At 44.5% G+C, this 19,104-nt stretch overlaps 1 protein-coding gene across 4 annotated transcripts in view; it reads right to left on the bottom strand.

The window, feature by feature from the left end:
- Positions 1 to 19,104, bottom strand: part of LOC140494379 (uncharacterized) — a 47,119-nt gene that overhangs the window by 12,032 nt on the left and 15,983 nt on the right. For 3 of the 4 annotated variants that reach the window (XM_072593571.1, XM_072593574.1, XM_072593572.1), the window contains one exon: positions 4,742 to 4,869. The gene's annotated coding sequence lies outside the window, so the exon portion shown is untranslated. Of the gene's footprint in view, positions 1 to 364; positions 406 to 4,741; positions 4,870 to 19,104 lie in introns of those variants that run through there. The other variant, XM_072593573.1, reaches the window with a different exon arrangement.

Below are 19,104 nucleotides of genomic sequence, written 5' to 3'. Positions count from 1 at the left end.
CGCAAAGCGCTCAACAACCATATCCTGTCCTAATCGTATTGTGTTCCACATGGAAATGGCACGGCGACCATGCAGCCAATTACAAACTCATTTCAGCAGATAATTGTTCAATTAAATTACATGAAGTCACTGATTGTAACAAATTGAAGTCGTATTGCCAAAACGTAGCGAAGATTATACCTGGAAGAGCTATGCTGCCCCTGTATAAGAAAGGGTACATGTGTAGTCCAGCTCGATTGCGACAACATCCACAACATTCACTATTTCCACTATCAACCCTCAATGGAGGCAGTGTGTTCCAGATACAAGGTACATTGCAGACATTTATCAAAGTCCATTCGACAGCACCTTTCAAGACTTGAGCATCGAAAGTAGCAGGGTAACAGATCGACGGAATCACTAACCCTGCAAGTTGCACATAAAGTCAATGACCATCTTGACTGGGAAATATATCTCAGTCTCGCGGGTGTTACTTGATGAATATCCTGTCTTTCATTCCCTAACATTATTGTGGGTGACCCTGCTGCATGGGCACACACAACCACCGTGTCCAGAACAAAAGTGTATGGGCAATAAATGATTGCGCACCCTGCAATGTTTGATACTGATCAATGAATAATACACAAATGTTTCACTGTTTTGCATCTGTGTGCCCCTTGCTGCATTTGTGAAAACATTTAATCGACATTTTCGAGTCTCAGGAAATGGAGAAGTGATTTGTTTGAGGAGCAAAAGCTTCTGAATGGAAAGAGCTTTATAGGGTCGATGCTGAGAAATCATTTCTGTGGGTCTGGGAATCCAAAACATGATAACAGGATCTCAGGATAAGGGGCAACGTATCTGGTACTAAGATGATCTAAAATTATATCCCTCCACGGGTCTCAGAATATTTAGTATTCGCCATCTCAAAGATTGTGAATGCATGTCAATGAATATAGAGAAACGTTCACAGAGATTTGGAGGAGCTTCGGGTTAGATAAAGTTACAGTGATATGGAGGTATAGGTTCAGGAGGGTGTTACAAATGGGTGGAAACTGCAATAGAACAATGAGATGACCGAGATACGGATGGGTGTATGTGCTGGCAGACTTCACAAAATTAGAGAAGGCTGTAGAGGCTGTAAATGTTTCCAAAGGCAGGGAGGAATGGAGGAGCTTGTGAAGTTAAAAGCGAGAGGGTAGTATGTAATTGTTAGAGTGGGTCCAGAGATATGGAAGGATATGTGATGAAGGAAGCCACAGTGATAGGAAGGACTGAAGATACTGCAGGAGATTACAGAGCTCAGTAGGGTTGGAGGGCTGGAAGATGCATGTGTTGGTGTAGGTTATGCAGATAAGAATAGGTTTAGATGTTGGTGGATGTCAGCGATAGAGAGGCTGGAGCAGGACACAGAGGTGGGGAGGGGTAGAGTGGCTGGAGGAATTTACGGAGATAGAGAAGAATGAAGTGGGTGGAGGAGGTGCAGAGATGAAGAGGGCTGTAGTGCCTGCGTGTAGTTAGTGAAGTGGGGAAGATGTAAGGGTTTACAGAACATAGAAAAATACAGCGTAGAACATGCCTTTTGCCCTCGGTGTTGCACTGACCTGTGAACTAATCTAAGCCAATCCCCCGACACTGTTCCATCATCATCCATGTGCTTATCCAAGGATTGTATAAATCCCCCTAACGTGGATGAGTTAAGTACATTGGCAGGCAAGGCATTCCATGCTCTTACCACTCTCTGAGGAACGAACCTGCCTCTGACATCAGTCTTAAACCTGTCACCCCTCACTTTGTAGCTGTGCCCTCTTGTACAAGCTCATGTCATCATCTGAGGAAAAAGGCTTTAACTGTAATTAAAATTTAGAAAATGAGGCAAATTTATTGATACACCAAAGATTCTTGTGTTCTTACAAATTCGGTACTGAGACATTGTTTCACTGAGCAAGGATCTGTAACCGGGGATGAAGGGGAATACAGTTACCAGAGAAGCTAACAGAGAAAAGCTGGGCTGTAGAGACTGGAGGATGTTACAAAGTTCGGTGGTTTGAGATCAGGTGGTTATCGGGCTGAAAGATGTCAAGTAGAGTTACAGGATTATCAGTTCCGAAGGATTTACAGAAATTAGGAGGAATATAGGGACTAGCGATTACACAGAGGCACTGGAGATTAGACAGATGGGGTGGTATTGGAGCTACAGGAGTTTATAGAGAAAGGGAGCATTGGAGTGTACACAGGTAGGGGTGGTAGTTGGAGCTGCAGGAGTATTGTTGGCGCTGGTAATTAAACTGACATGGACAAGAGTTGGAGCTGCAGGAGTGAGTGAGATAGGGAGGTTTGAAGGGGCTGGATCAGTTCACACAGCCAGGTAGAAGTGTAGGGATTGGAGGAGCCAGAGATGCTGAGGGTTGCAGGGCTGCAGACGTTCAGAGAGTTAGTGAGGACTGTGAAGGCAGGTTTACAGCATTCCCATCAGTTACACAGAGATGTGGAGTGCTGTTCTGGAGTGGGTTACAAAAGTCGAGAGGGTTGCAGATACTGGAATAGATTACAAAGACAGTGAGCTTGTAGTATTTGAGGAGGTTACAGCGACAGGATGCGTTGAGGAGTTGGAGGCTGCTATAGGTGTTAAACATGCTGCAGAGGATCAAAACCTTAAATTGATCGGGGGATTGGAAGCTCTGGAGATGAAGAATGAGAATTGCAGTAACTGAAGTATATCACAGAGATGGAGAGTAATATATGAGTTAGAGGAGTTATAACATGAGATGGGCTGTATTCAATGGAGTCAGGGAAGATACAGGGAGATCTGAAGGGACTACAGGTGATCAAAAGGACAGTGAGGCTTCTCACTGTCGGATTGGGTCAGTTTACGCAGGCATGGGGTATTTTACGGAATTGTGCTACTTACAGAGATTAAGAGAATTGTATAGAATTGAGGAAAGAAGAGAGATATGGAAGGTTGTAGTTAATGAAGACTTTTGTTGATGTCAGATGCTGAGGTTCTGGAAAGAATATGAACCGGCAAGCTGTACAATCTGTCAGAGCTTACAGAGAGAGTAACAGCAATAGAGCCTGGAGACACTAACACAGATAGGGAGGATTGCACACACTGGAGGAGGTTTCTGCTTTAGGGATGGTTGTAGGGGAGTGTAACGTTTACACAGATAGGGGTGTAAGAGCTGGAGAAGGTTATGGAGATGATTAGATTGGTGGGAAGACCGGAGGAGCTTACATTGACAGGGCGGGTGATAGCGACGGGAGGATGTTGAAGAGATTGTAAGTCTTGGAGAAACTGATCGGGAGAGACACAAGCATTGGAGCTGGTTCCACAGATCGTTGTTTTTACATGGTCCTGAGAGGTTACGCAGATATGGAGGTTTGTAGGATGTCCACATTTTCAGTGTTTCAGGAATGGAAAAGATTACACAGTTAAGGAGGGATGTTGGTGCTCTGGGAGTTCACGCAGACTCGGAGGTTTGAAGGGGTTGTGGCTGATTATGGATAGATGGATCTATTTAGGGGCAGTAATATGGAACGCAGAGGGAGAGTTTAGATTAGATTCCCTACAGCATGAGAACAGGTACTTCGGCCCAACAAGTCCACACCAACTCTCCAAAGATTAATCCACCCAGACCCACTTCTCTCCGACAATGCACCTAACACTATGGACAATTTAGCATGCCGATTCACCTGACCTGCACATCTTTGGACTGTGGGAGGAAACTGGAACACCTGGAGGAAACCCAGGCAGACACAGGGAGAAGGATCAAACTCCACACAGACAGACAGTCACCTAACGCTGGAATCGAACCTGGGTCCCTGGTACTGTGAGGCACTAGCTCTCACCACTGAGCCACCGTGCTGCCCAAATTCCAGAATTACACAGAGAGAGTGTGTTTGAGGTGCTGGGAGGACTGTAGGGAGTGGACGAGCAAACAGATGTGGAGTGCTGCTGTGGCTTGAAAACGGTCTAGAGGTGTTCATATCGGTAAGGAGGTCGGTCGGGTTGGGAGAAGGTTACTATGGTCGTGTGGTGCTATAGGCCAGGAGGCAGGAGTGTGATCGGACCTGCAGAAGGTTACAGTGATATCATGTTTTCTTGGGGCTTGAGGAAAGTACACAGGTGGGTATTTTGCTCCAGGCTGGAGGATTTTACAGAGACAGGGGCACTGTAAGTATTGTGCAAAACTACAGAAATGGAAATTATTGTACTGAGTGCAGGATGAGATTATTGAGATTGGGCATGTTATCGACATTGGAGCAATTTACATACAGGGAGAGTCATCAGCATCGGAGTAGGTTTCAAATATGCAGCGAGAATCTGGGAGGGGTGGAGGTTACAGAAATAGAAAACTTTCTGGGACTTACAACCATTCAAGACATTGGCACAAACAAGTTAGACCGAAAGGCATGTTTCCTTGCTGGACTATATCACATGACAAGAATCAGCGTGAGGACAGAATATAGAACAGAAGGATCACAGGTTTCAATACCATCTCCTTGAGGGAGGCCTGCTTGCCCCTCTGTTGTACTGATCCTCACTAAGATAGCACAGGCCTGAATTGATAACTGTCAACTTACTGTATTGATATAGGAAGGCTCAGTACAGCAGAGATGAAAATTAACAAGAGGGTGGGGATTGAGCCTGGGACCATCATGCTCTATGTTTTCCCTTCAACACTGTATCTGTGTCATGTGTTCTGGACCAAAGTTCGATCCCTTAAATACACTCTGCTCTGTTCACTGTGAGTGATCTTACCTCGCTGCAGGATTTACTGAAGGGTCCAGATCTCAGTCTCCATCTCACTGGCTGACCAACTGTCTTCAGTGTGGTGATGAACGAGACAGGAATTGCGGATTCTGTTTGGTCAAGAGCATCCTGAGTATCTACAGGAGATAGAAAAATAGACAGAATGGGAAATGAGACTGATGCAGTGAGGGTTACACAGGGAGAATAGCACTAAGTCCCACAGAGATCTGGAAAATCCCAGTCTCCATCCATGGTCTGGGTTGCCTCATCTCCCTGGAGTGGAGAATTCTGTTGGCTCAGGATCTGGAGTAGCTGCAAAAGGTAGAGTCACCGGCATCAATTAAACCCTCACAGTGACAGATCCCACATAGAGAGAGACTGTGTGATATCACCAGAGTGCAGGAAGGTATCAGAATCAAACCACGGTCAGGAAAAAGGTGCACTGGGATCTTAACTCAGGGATGAAGGAGCTATCAGTGGACCAGGAAATGACCTCCTGTTACTCTCACTAGACTGTTCATCCAGAATTTAATGCCAGAGTCAGGGATACACATCTAACCGCTTAATAATACCCTTTCAGTAAGCAAATCTGTTATAGGCTGCCAGTCTGGCCTACATATGAATCCAGACCCAGGGCAATGGGATTGATGCTCAAATGCCCACTGTAATAATCTGGCAAGCCACTCAGCTCTAAGGCTGGTTAGGGTGGGCATTCGATGCTGGCCAGCCAGAGACAGCAACATCCCATGAGTGATTTAAAATCAACACTGCTGGAAGCAGTGTCCTGGCCAATCGTGTCGGTAGGATTATGGACAGGGCTTTAAACTGACATGCAGGGACATAGTTCAGATGAAAGGAGATTTCCCAATCAAAAGGGAAAATGTGAAGGCTCGGAGCAGCATGGGAATGTGACTGAAGACAAGCAGAAAGGAACAGGAAGGGACAGAGTTTAATTAAAACTGTATATCAATGAATCGGTTTGTGACAGGACATTGTGGGGAAGAGGAAATTAAAATGTTGTTTTGATTTGGAATGGACAAAGTATCTTCAATAATGTAATAGACTTGGGACACAGAGATAAATGGGACTAAATTACCAGACAAACGTGATTACAGGGTGAACAAAAGGTGGAACATAAATATTCAACAGTAAACAACCTGACAGGATCTCAGGCAGAATGGAAAACCAAGATGGGAACCCTGACACTAATGGATAACAAAGGTATTACAGAGAAAGCTTTTGGCCTCAGATTATGCAGCTGAATCAGCCTGAATGCAAATTCCGGGTGCTATGTGTCAAAAACACAAGCAGGAGAACAGTTTTTATGCTGCCTTGCAGTATTTCATTGCTCATCCCTGCATTAAATAGGAATTCATTAGAAATTGTGGTGAGATAATTTTTGGAGACTTCAATCTTTGTATAATCTGGGACAGACACATTGTCAAGAATGATATTATCCGAGATCGTCCTTGAATGCTTTTGTCAGTGTTTCTTTGAATAACGCATTGCGCAAATAGCTAGGGATGAAACGATCTCAGATTGAGCGTTGGGTGATGAAAGGTAAAAACAATGACTGCAGATGCTGAAAACCAAATACTGGATTAGTGGTGCTGGAAGAGCACAGCAGTTCAGGCAGCATCCAACGAGCATATCCTGATGAAGGGCTTTTGCCCGAAACGTCGATTTCACTGCTCGTTGGATGCAGCCTGAACTGCTGTGCTCTTCCAGCACCACTAATCCAGTTGGGTGATGAAGCTGAGTGAATGAGTAATATCACACCGAGATCCTCCAAGAAATTATACCTGAATTCAAAGAGATTATGACATTCTAAAGTGACCATAAAGCACACCAGAGCATCAATAACAAAGACCATTATATGATTTTGAGAGAGAACTGACCAAGGTAAACAGGGAAACAGACTGAAATGGCAGTCTGTAAATGAATAGTGGAACACATTTCGAGCCAGAGAGTCCTAGAGACGTACAGCACATAAACGGACCCTTCGGTCCAACTTGTCCACGCTGACCAGATATCCTTTCCTAATCTCATCCCACCTGCCAGCACTTGGCCCATATCCCAATAAAACCTATTTATTCATATACCAATCCAGATGCTTTTTGAATGCTGCAATTGTACCACACGCCACCACGTCCTCTGGCAGTACATTCCAAACATAACCACACTCTGCGTGAAAAGGTTGCCCCTTAGGTCCCTTTCAAAACTTTCATCTCTCACCTTAAACCTACACCCTCCATTTCTGGTCTCCACTACCCAGGGAAAAGAGCTTGTCTGTTCCTATCCATGCCCACCATGATTTTAAAACTTAGGAATGTCGCCACTAAAACTCCGACGCTCCAGGGAAAACCGTCTCCGTCGTTTCAGCCTCTCCCGATAGCTCAAATCCCCAAGATCCCTCTGCTCCTCCACCTTACTAAGAACCCTACCGTTAACCCTGTATTCCGCATTCTTATTCGTCCTTCCAAAATGCACAACCTCACACTTGACAGGGTTGAACTCCATCTGCCACTCCTCAGCCCAGCTCTGCATCATATCTAAGTCCACTTGCAGCCGACAACAGCCCTCCTCACTATCCACAACTCCACCAACCTTCGTATCATCTGCAAATTTACTGACCCACCCTTCGACTCCCTCTTCCAAGTCATAAATAAAAATTACAAACAGCAGATGTTCCAGAACTGATCCCTGCGGAACTCTACTTGTAACTGGGCTCCAGGCTGAATATTTACCATCTACCAGCACTCTCTGACTTCGACCCGTTAGCCAGTTTTCTATCCAACTGGCCAAATCTCCCTCTAGCCGAAGCCTCCTGACTTTGCGTATGAGCCTACCATGGGAAACCTTATCAAATGCCTTCCTAGAATTCATGTACACTACATCCACTGCCCTACCCTCATCCACATGCTTGGTCACCTCCTCAAAGAATTCAATAAGACTTGTAAGGCAAGACCTACCCCTCACAAATCCGTGCTGGCTGTCCCTAATCAGTGTCTTTCCAGATACTCAAATCCTATCTCTCAGTACCCTTTCCATTACTTTGCCTACCACCGAAGTAAGACTAACTGCCCTGTAATTCCCGGGGTTATCCCTATTCCTTTTTTTAAACAGGGGCACAACATTCGCCACTCTCCAGTCCTGTGGTACAACCCCCGTTGACAGTGAAGACGAAATGATCATTGCTAACAACTCTGCAATTTCCTTTCTTGCTTCCCACATAATCCTAGGATATATCCCGACAGGCCCGGGGGACTTGGCTATCATCAAGTTTTTCAAAATGCCCAACATATCTTCCTTCCTAACAAGTATCTCTTCTAGCTTACCAGTCCGTTTCACACTCTCCTCTTCAACAATATGGTCCCTCTCATTTTTAAATACTGAAGAGAAGTACTTGTTCAAGACCTCTCCTATCTCTTCCGAATCAATACACAGTCTCCCACTACTGTCCTTGATTGAACCTACCGTCGTTCTCCTCATTCTCATGTTTCTCACATACGCATAAAATGCCTTGGGGTTATCCTTGATCCTACCCGCAAAGATTTTTCATGCCCTCTCTTAGCTCTCCTAATCTCTTTATTCAGCTCCCTTCTGGCTATCCTGTATCCTTCCAACGCTCTGTCTGAACCTTGTTTCCTCAACCTTATGTAAGCCTCCTTCTTCCTCTCTTCAAGACATTCAACCTCCCTCGTCAACCAAGGTTCCCTCACACGACCATCTCTTTCCTGCTTGACAGGTACATACATCTCAAGGAGTCGTCGTATCTGTTCCTTGAAAAAGTTCCACATTTCCACGACATCCTTCCCTGACAGCCTATGCTCCCAACTTATGCTCCTCAGATCCTGTCTTCCAGCATTGTATTTACCCTTCCCCCAATTGTAAAACCTACCCTGTTGCACGCACCTATCTCTCTCCATAACCAAGGTGAAAGTCACAGAATTGTTGTCGCGATCACCAAAATGATCACACACGAACAAGCCCATCACTTGTCCCGGTTCGTAACCAAGTACCAAATCCAATATGGCCTCCCCTCTGGTCGGACAATCTACATACTGAGTTAGAAAAGCTTCCTGGACACACTTCACAAACACCGCTGCAGGTATCCCAGGCTGCTATGTCATTCAGAGAAGGACAACTGTCCACCCTCAAGTTATCTGCACGACATTGCCACAGCAAAGTGGTTGCCTCCCAATTACCCTATTCAAAGGACAAGCAAGTTACTCAGTTCAAGGGCAGCTAGGACTGGGCAAGAAAGGATGGTCAGCCAGAGACACCCACATCCAATACCTGATTTAATAAATAATCCATTAGGATGGTCCCACTGGAACCGTGCTGGGACAAGGTCCTCGCCGATCATGTTGGTAGGTTTCTGGACAAGGCTTTAAACTTGTCCCAGGATGCTGGGACAGGGTTCAGGTGAAAGGAACTTTCCAAATCCAAAGAGAAAAGGCGAAGCAACGGAACAGCATGGGGATGTGGCTGAAGACAAGCAGAAAGGAATAGGAAGGGACAGAGTTTAACTAAAATTGTACATCAGCGAAAAGATATTTGACAGATAATTGTGGGAAAGAGTAATTTACATTTTTTTAATGGACAATTTCACTCAAATAAGGTAGATGGATTTTGTGACACAGAGATAAAAGAGATTTAGACACCATGGATACAGGGTGAACAAAAATATTCAATGGTTCACAATCTTGCGGAAACTCAGGAAAAATGGGTAACACTAAAAATAATAGATAACAAAGGCATTACAGAGAAAGCATTTGGCTGCAGATCATGAAGTCGAGTCAGTCTGAATGTAAATTACTACTTGCCAAGGACAGAAGCAGCAGAACTGTTTTAGCCACTGAACAGTATTCCATTACTCATCATTGCATTACACAGGGTCTCATTGGACTTTTTTAACAAAGGCACTGTGATAATTTTGGAAAATTACAATATTCGTATAATCTGGGACAACACACGGTCAACATTGATATTGGAATAGGACTTCGGTTAATTATTTTTTCAGTGTTTCTTTGAAAAACACATTGTGCAATTGGCTAATGACATAACTATCGCAGAGCGACCGTGTAATGAAACTTAGTGAATGAGTCATGTCACCGGGAGAGATCCGTCGGGAAATTGTGATAAAGTGCAGTTTAAATAAATATAAAGTTTTAAAGTGATTCACAGAAAGGACAAGCTACAACTAGAAACAAAAATGGCCAATTACATGTGTGTGCGAGGAGAATTGACCTAGGTAAACAGGCTAAACAGACTGTGACATGTGTCTGTAAATGGACAGCTGAAAACATTTGAAGGAACAGTGTAAAACACTCAACAGAAGGACATTCCATTGAAACAGTATAAACCTCAGCAAGAAATCCTCACTGGTCCCGCACTCAGGAAAAAAGGGATCATACTAGATTATGAGGCTGAGAAGATCACCACAAAGTACTTGAAATCCTGAAGTGAGAGAGTGTTTTAGGAGTAAATGTTAAATAGATTGCAAAGGGTATGCTAGCAGGAGGAGGGCAGTGGGAAGGGGAACCATGGTCAGGGTTTATTGACACAATAGGAATAGGGAGAGGTCAAGGTGCTGGAGGTGGTGAGAGTGTTCCAGAGAGTGGTCAGGGTCTGAACGGTGTTACAAAGCCAGTACGGATTGCTGCAGCTGGAGGGGTTTGCAGAGGTAGGGAGGGACATATGTATTTTTTTTATTCATTCATGGGATGTGGGTGTCACTGCCTGGACTAACATTCTTTGACCCAACTGCTAATTGCCCAGAGGGTAGCTCAGAGTCAGCCATATTGCCGTGGGTCTGGAGTCAAATGTAGGCCAGATCAGGTTAGAATATTTAATGCACTTTTATAAAGGAAGTAAGTAACGAGAGGAGTTCTTCCTACTGATCAACAATGTATTTATGGTGGCCCCAACAATGTGTTTTACAGCCACAACATGACATCCCAACTCTGACTCTTAATGCTCTCTCCAATGAAGGTAACCATCCCCAACACCTGCTTCACCAGCCTGTCTACCTGTGACACCACATTCAAAGAACTATGTACCTGCATCCCTGGGTCACTGACTGATAACACTACCCAGTGCCCGAACATTAACTGTACAAGTCCCACACTGGTTTGTTTCACCAAAATGGAACACCTCACCTTTATCTAATTAAACTCCATCTGCTATTTTTCAGCCCACTGTCCCAGCAGTACTGTTCATGCTGTTGTATCATAGATAACCTTCTTCACTGTCCAATTTACCACAAATTTCAGTGACACCCAAAAACCTTACTTACCAGGAAACCAATATTCCCATCCAAACCATTTATCGAAATGACAAACAACAGTGGACCCACTCCACCGCTAGTCACAAACCTCCAGTCAGAAAAAAAAACAACTGTCTCCCTTCACCCTCTGTCTCCTACCATCAAGCAAATTTTGTATCCAGTTCATTAGCTCCTCCTGAATGCCAAGTCCTTTTACACTGATCTGAGCTTATTTCCCAGTTTTCCATACAGAACGTAGAACACAGAACACTACAGCACAAGACCCTTCGGCCATGATTCTCTGCCAGCCTTTTATCCTACTCTAAGATAAAACTGGCTTACATACCCTTCATTTTACTACCATCCATGTGTCTGTCCAAGAGTTTATTAAATGTCCCGATTGTGTATAATTTTACTCCCACCATTGGCAGTCCATCCAACCACCTACCATTCTCTATCCTCTTATCCTTCTTCCAATCACCTTAAAAATTTGCCGCCTTGAATAGCCATTTAAGCCATAGGAGATAAAGTCTGACTATTCACTCTCTCTGTGCCTCTCATCACCTTGTTCACCTCTACCAAGTCACCCTACACCCTTCTTCACTCTAGTGAGAAAAGCCTTAGCTCCCTCAAACTTTCTCCCTATGCAATGCCCTCCATTCCAGGCAGCATCCTGGTAAATCTCCTATTTAGGCTCTCTTAACCTTGCACATCCTTCCTGTAAAGATGGGACGAGAACTGATCACAATATTCCAAGTGTGGTCTCACCAGGTCGCTATAAGGATGCAGTAAAACCTCACGGCTCTTGAAATCAATCCTCTTGCTAAGGAAAGCCAACTCAACATATGACTTTTTCGCAACCCTATCAACGTGCGTGGCAACTTTGAGGGATCTATGGACATGGACGCCATGATCTCTCTGTTCCTCCACAGTGCCAAGTATTTTGCCTTTTAACGCTGTATTCTATATTCAGGTTCAACCTTCCAGAATGAATCACTTCACACTTTTCCAGATTGAACTCCATCTACAACTTCCAGCCCAGTTCTGCGTCCTGTCAATGTCCCATTGCAACCTACAACAGCCCTCCACATTCCCCACCACTCCACCAACCTTCATGTTATTGGCAAACTTACCGACCCACTCTCCAACATCCACATCCGAGTCATTTACAAAAATCCCAAAGAGCAGAGTCCCAGAACCGATTGTTACAGAACACCACTTGTCACTGAGCTCCAGGCTCAATACTGCCCATCTGTTGCCATACCCTGTCTTCTCTGGGCCATCCGATCCTGCATCCAGACAGACAGATTTCCCTGTATCCCAATCATCCGTCTTTTCTGAATGAGCCATCAACGTATTCTGTCATATCCTCAAAGAATTCAATAAGGTTTGTGAGGCATGACCTGCCCCTCACAAAACCATGCTGTCTCTAATTTAACTATGGTTAAACAAGTAGTCATAAATCCTTTCTTTCGAGTCTTCGCCAATAATCTGCACACCACAAACATTAGACCAAATCTGTAATTTCCAGAATTCTACCTCCGTAATATGGTCCAGACATTACAAAACTTCCCTCCTCTGTTCCCCAGAAGGGCACTGGAGGGTGGTGGGGATTAGAGTCAGGGAGGGATATCAGGACAGGAGTATTTTGCAGACATTAGGAGGGGTGCAATGCCAAAAGGAGGCTTCAGTAATTGTGAGGTTTCATGGTGATGAAGGCATTTGAGGGAGGGAGGGAGGATTGTAGGGAAATGAGAGGTTTCACAGTTTAGGTGCTTTGTTCGGACTGAAAGAGGTGACTGAGTCGGGGAGGTTGAACCACTGGTGGTTGTTACATAAACATGGTTTTAGTTGCAGAAAAAGGATTCAGGAAACTGGAGAGAATGGGGGCTGAACGAGGTTACACAAATGGGAAGATTTGTCAGAGGTGGAGGTGTTTACAGAGACATCAATGTCTGATCTGGAGCAGAGGACCCAGATTGGGAGGGATGTGGGGACTGGAGGGGATTTCACAAGGAAGGAGGACCATAGACCCACAGGAGGTTACAGAAATGTGGAGAGCTGTAGGGCTGACGGGTTCATGAAGTTGGGAATGTTGCGAGGGATGGAGAAGTTTACAGCGATAAGGATGTTTGTAGGCCAGGGCTGGATCACAGACAGGGACTGTTTTAGGGAGCTGAGCAGATTACAGAGATAAAGATGTTTGTATCATCTGGCGGAACAAACAGAGATATGCAGGGTAGTCGTGACTGAAGATGTTTATAGATATATGAAGGCTTAGGTTCTGGGGGTTAATTAGACATGGAGGTTGTGGAATCTGGATTCTTTTTTGAGATATTGGGTAGCAAGTTTGGTTGGAGACAGTTTCACAGATAAGGGAGTATAGCACAAATAGGAGGAAGTTCCTGCGGTAGGGAGGGTTCGACTGAAGAGTGATGTTTACACAGATAGTGGAGTAAGAGCTGGAGAAGGTTATGGAGATGAGTAAATGTTTGGAGATACAGGAGGAGCTTACATTGACAGGGTGGGTGATAGTGACGGGAGGATGTTACATTGTTAATGAGTCTTGGAGGAACAGGATCGGGAAAGGCACAGGCATTGGAGTGGGATCTACAGATCAGGAGTGTTGCAGGGACATGAGAGGATAACACAGATAGGGATGGCGGTAGGGCCTCCACAGACCGATGGCGTTTTCGGGACTGGAAGAGGTTTGGTTGATATGGAGGGCTGTAAGAGCTGCAGGAGGTTATGGAGAGTTGCAGAGTTGGAGCAGATCACAGAGGGAGGGTTCTCCGACAGGAGTAGGTCACAAAGAGTGAGGGTTGTGTGGCCTGAGAAAGTTAAAGAGAGGGGAGTTTTCGGGACTGGAAGATATTACACTGACAGGGACAGTTGAAGAGACTGTAGCAAAAATGCATGGAGAAACTTAAACAGATAGGGAGGTGAGTAGGGACTGAAGGTGAATACACAGACATGGAGGGTTGTATTGTTAGACGGAGCTGAGAGCGATAGGGACCGGTGTAGGGATTTACACAAATAGGGAAGTTTGTGTTTTTGGAGAAGGTTACACTGATACAGACAGTGTTAAAGATTGTTTAATAGACGACAGAGGAGCTCAGAGAGAATGATTAATGGGGAGTGGAGGAGATTACAGACACAGAAGTGGCTGCCGGTTTGAAAAGAGCTTCTACAGATCCTCAGTGCTGTAAGGCTGAAGGGAGGTTACAATAATAATGGTTACAGATACTTAATGACTTTTTTGAGATAGAGAACGTCTCAGAACGGGACTGCCAAAAGGAAGTATAGACAGTCCAGATGAGTTTAGAGATATATAAATGTTTTTGGGGTTTCAAGATGGAACAGTGATTGGGAGTGATGTAACGAATGACAATAGTTATAGAGAGGTTTCTAAATGCAGAAAGAGGTGACAGTCATATCGTACTTTGTAAGGACTAGAGAAGCTTACATCGCCAAGGAATGTTTTAGAAACTGTTGGAGATTACACATATAAGGAGAGTATCGGGGATGGGGCAAGGTTCAAGAGACAGGGATGGTTGATAGGACTGGAAAATAACCGGAATAGAATCTCCACACAGTGTAGAAACAGGCCATTCGGCCCAACAAGTCCGCACCATCCCTCTAAAGAGCATCCTAACCAGACCAATCCCCCTTCCTGTCCAATAAACACTGCATTCCTCATGGTGAACTCACCTAAACCACATTTGCCTGAATACTACAGTCAATTTATGATGGCCAATCACGTATTGTGCAAATGTTGGACTATGACAGGAAACCAGATCACCCGGAAGAAACCCACACAATCGGGGGGAGAACAGTCAAAGTCCACACAGACAGTCGGCCAAGGCTGGAATTGAAGCCAGGTTCCAGGCACAGTGAGGCTGATTATACAGAGCACTGCAGAGATTGGACTAGGTCTCCAAGTTCACAAGGGTTTATTGGAATGGGAGGAAAATATAGTCAGGAACAGGAGATGCTTACATAGATGGAGTCCATGAGAGGGACTGGAGGAGGTTAACGCAATAGGGGGTGGTTGTGCATTCTCTCGACAATTAGAGATCAGGACGGTTGGGGAGACTGTGTGAAGTTAGTCATACTCAGAGTTGTACACATTCTGAGGACTAGCATATGGAGCTTACTTCTTATCACTGTGAGGTAATGCACTGTGGGAAGTCTCATAAGCGAAGTATATACATCATGAAGGGTAGGTCCTCCTGGAGAACTGAGTAACAGCGGGACCTTGGTGGGAAAGTCCCTGGAAATCTGAAGGTGTCAGCACAGGTTGACAGGGTGGGGAAGGCACCTGAACTGGGAGCAGGAGGGGGACCCACATCCTGATGGGGCGAATTGTTAGAGCTGCTTGAGAGTATATAATCTAATCTGGCAGGGTGTTGCACCTTAAACAGTCCTAAGACCAGAAAGAAGATTGAGGTTGGTGCACAAGTTAAAGACAGCAATTGCAGCAGACAAGGCAGCCAAGAACATCGCAGGAAATGGGGGAGGGGGGACCGATGATTAAACTGCATTTATTTCAATGCAAGGGGCCTGACAGCTAAGGAAGATGAACTTAGGGCATGGATTGGAACATGGGACAGGGATATTACAGTCATTACAGAAACAAAGCTGATTATAAGGACAGGACTGGCAGTGCATTGTTTCAAGGTGGAGCTGGTACAGGAAGCATCGACGGGGAGGCAAGAGAGGATGCATGGTGGTGGGTTTTGATTGCATGAATCATTACATCAGTACGTAGAGAGGATATTCCCGTGGGATCACCCAGTGACGCTATGTGAGTGGAACTGAGAAACATGAATGGGTCATCACTTTGACAAGATTGTCCTACTGACCCCGAATAATCAGTGGCAGACTGAGGAACAAACATATCAGGAGATCTCAAATATCAGTCCTAATAATAGAGCTGTTATGGTTGGGGTTTTTAAACTTTCCAAACCTAGACTGGGACTGCCAGTGTTAAGTGTTTGCAAGGAAGGAATTTGGTAATTGTGTTCCAGAAAACTCCCAATCAATATGTTAACGGCCTGAAAAGAGAAAGGGGCAAAACCTGACCTCCCCTTGGGAAACAAGGTAGGAAAAGGGACTGAGGTTTAATTGGGAAAGCATTTTGCCGAAGTGACTCAAGTCTATTAGTTTGAAAATAGCGATGGAAAAGGACAGGGCTGGTCCACAGGTTCAAGTTATAAAATGAGGCCAGACTAATCTTGATAACATTTGTCAGGAACTCTCAAAAGGTGATTGGGGAGTCCATTTGCAGCGAAAGGGAAGTCTGACAAGTGAGAATATTTTAAAAGTAAGATAAACTGATCGATCACCACCAGAATGGTCCAGTTTGTGTGCAGACCAATGCTAACAGCATTTGTAAACACTGGCCGTCCATTGTGGGTGTGGTCAAGGAAAAGGGGGCTTCTTGTCAGATATAGCTAGCTGGATCAAGGGAATCCCTGAGGATCACAGGGACTTTAGGAATACACTTTGGGTAGAAATAAGGAATGCAGAAAGGGTACATTAAATAGCCTCAGCAGAGAATGATAAGGAGAATCCAAAAGTGATTGTATAATTATATTAAGAGTAAAAGAGTAACTTGAGACAAAATAGTGTCCCTTAAAGATCAATGAGACCATTGGTGTGTGGAACCGCAGGATATAGCCAAGACCTTAAACACATTTTTTACTCCAGAATTTATTGTGGACAAAGACTGGGGAACTCAGGGAACAAGAGTAATATGTTAGACCACATTTGGAGTTCTCTGCAATTCCAGTATACCCGCTATAGGAATGATGCTGTGAAAGTTGAAAGTGTTCAGAAAAGATTTACAAGAGGTTTTCAGGATTGTTTCTGATTAAGCTGGGGTTATTTTCCCTGGAGCATCGGAGACTGAGGGGTGAACTGACAGAGGTTTATATAAATATGAGGGGTATGGATTGGGTAAACATTCAAGGTCTTTTCCCAGGGATTCGAGAGTCCAAGCCTAGAGAGAGCATAGGTTTAAGGTTGAAGGGGAAATGGTACTGAAGGGACAGCTTTTAAATGGAACTGAAGGGACAGCTTTTTTTATGCACGTTGTGATGTATGCATGGAATGAGCTGAGAGAGAAAGTAGCAGATACCGATACTATGACAACATTTAAAAGGTATCTGGATGGTATATGAATAATAAGGGTTTAGAGGTACATGGGCCAAATGCTGGTAAATGGGATGGATTTATTTAGATCTTCTGGTCAGCATAGACGAGTTGGACCAAAGGGTCTGTTTCCATGCTGCCCATCTCTATGACTTAAAAAGAGTGCATGTTCTTGAAGAGATGGTGCTGGAGATTTTATAACACAAAGGAATGGAAAGACCCAGGACCTGATTAAGTGTATCACAGGACATTGTGCGATGATAGAGAAGAAATTATGGAGCCGCGAGCAAAGATATTTGTACCATTGACAGCCATGTGTGATGTGCTGGAAAGGCTGAAGGGTGGCATAGTGGGCAGTGAAGGAGGTTTTTGAGATTACAATGGGATCTTGATGAAATGGGTGAATGGGCTGAAAAACTGTTGATGATATTCAATCTGAATAAATGCGAGGTAGTGCACTTGGTAAAACAAACAAGGGTAGAGCTTATACAATTAATGTTGGGGCCTCGGTTAGTGATTTAGCGTAGAGGGACCTCCGGGTTCAGGTACATAATTCCTGAAGTTTGCATCACAGGATGGATAAGGCTCTGCTTTGCGTGCCTGAGCATTGCTCAGTCTATTGAGTGTAGGATTTGGGACGTCTTGTTGAGATTTTGAAGACATTTATGAGGAGAAAGTGAGGACTGCAGATGCTGGATATCCGAGCTGAAAATATGTTGCTGGAAAAGCGCAGCAGGTCAGGCAGCATCCAAGGAACAGGAGAATCGACGTTTCGGGCACAATTCCTGAAGAAGGGCTTGGATGCTGCCTGACCTGCTGCGCTTTTCCAGGCATTTATGAGGCCTCTTCTGCACTCCTCTGTCGAGTTCTGGTCCCCCAGTTATTGGCACGATATTATTAAGCTGCAGGGTGTTCTGCAGAGATTGACCAGGACATTGCTGGATATGGAAGGCTTGAGTTCTGAAAAATGGCGAGATAGGCGGAGTATTTTTTTTCACTGTAGCCTGGAGTTTGAGATGTGATGTTATAAAAGTTTATTTTAAAAAATTAAACATAGATCGATTTAATGGAAGTTGTCTTTTCCGTAGGATGGGGGAGTCTCAAGAAGAGGAACCACATTTTTAAGGTTAGAAGAGAGAGATGTTCAAAAAAAAAGACACGGGGGGCAAATTGTTGCACAGTGAGTGTTTTGATTATGGAATGAACTTACTGAGGAAGGGTGGGCGTGGTTACAATTACAACGTTTAAAAGACAAAGATACTAAACAAGTATTTTGCATCAGTTTTTACTGGGGAAAGGATATGGAAGATATCGAACGTAGGGAAATAGATGGTGACACCTTGCAAATTGTCCATATTACAGAGGAGCAAGTGCTGGATGTCTTGAAATGCATAAAGGTGGATTAATTCCCAGGACATGATCAGGTGTACCCTCGAACTTTGTGGGAAGCTAGAGAAGTGTTTACTGGGCCTTTTGTTGAGATAATTGTGTCATCGATCGTCACAGGTGAGGTGCCGGAAGACTGGAGGTCGGCGAACGTGGTGCCACTGTTGAAGAAGAGTGGTAAGGACAAGCCAGGGAATTATAGAGCAGTGAGCCTGACGTCAGGGGTGGGCAAGTTGTTGGAGGGAATCCTGAGGGACAGGATGTCCATGTATTTGGAAAAGCAAGAAATGATTCGAGATAGAGAGTTGTGCGTGGGAGATCGTATCTCACAAACTTGATTGTGTTTTTTGATGTATCAAAGAAGATTGAAGAGTGCTGAGCGGTAGATGTGATCTATATGAACTTCAGTAAGGCGTTCGACAAGCTTCCCCATGGGAGACTTATTAGCAAGATTCAATCTCACGGAATTCAGGGATAACTAGATATTTGGATACAGAACTGGCTCTAAGGTAGCATACAGAGGGTTGTGGTGGAGGTTTGCTTATCAGACTAGAGGTCT

Source organism: Chiloscyllium punctatum, chromosome 24 (genome assembly GCF_047496795.1).
Source record: "Chiloscyllium punctatum isolate Juve2018m chromosome 24, sChiPun1.3, whole genome shotgun sequence".
In the NCBI taxonomy this organism is placed as follows: domain Eukaryota; kingdom Metazoa; phylum Chordata; class Chondrichthyes; order Orectolobiformes; family Hemiscylliidae; genus Chiloscyllium; species Chiloscyllium punctatum.
This window is presented reverse-complemented; position numbering and strand designations above follow the sequence as displayed.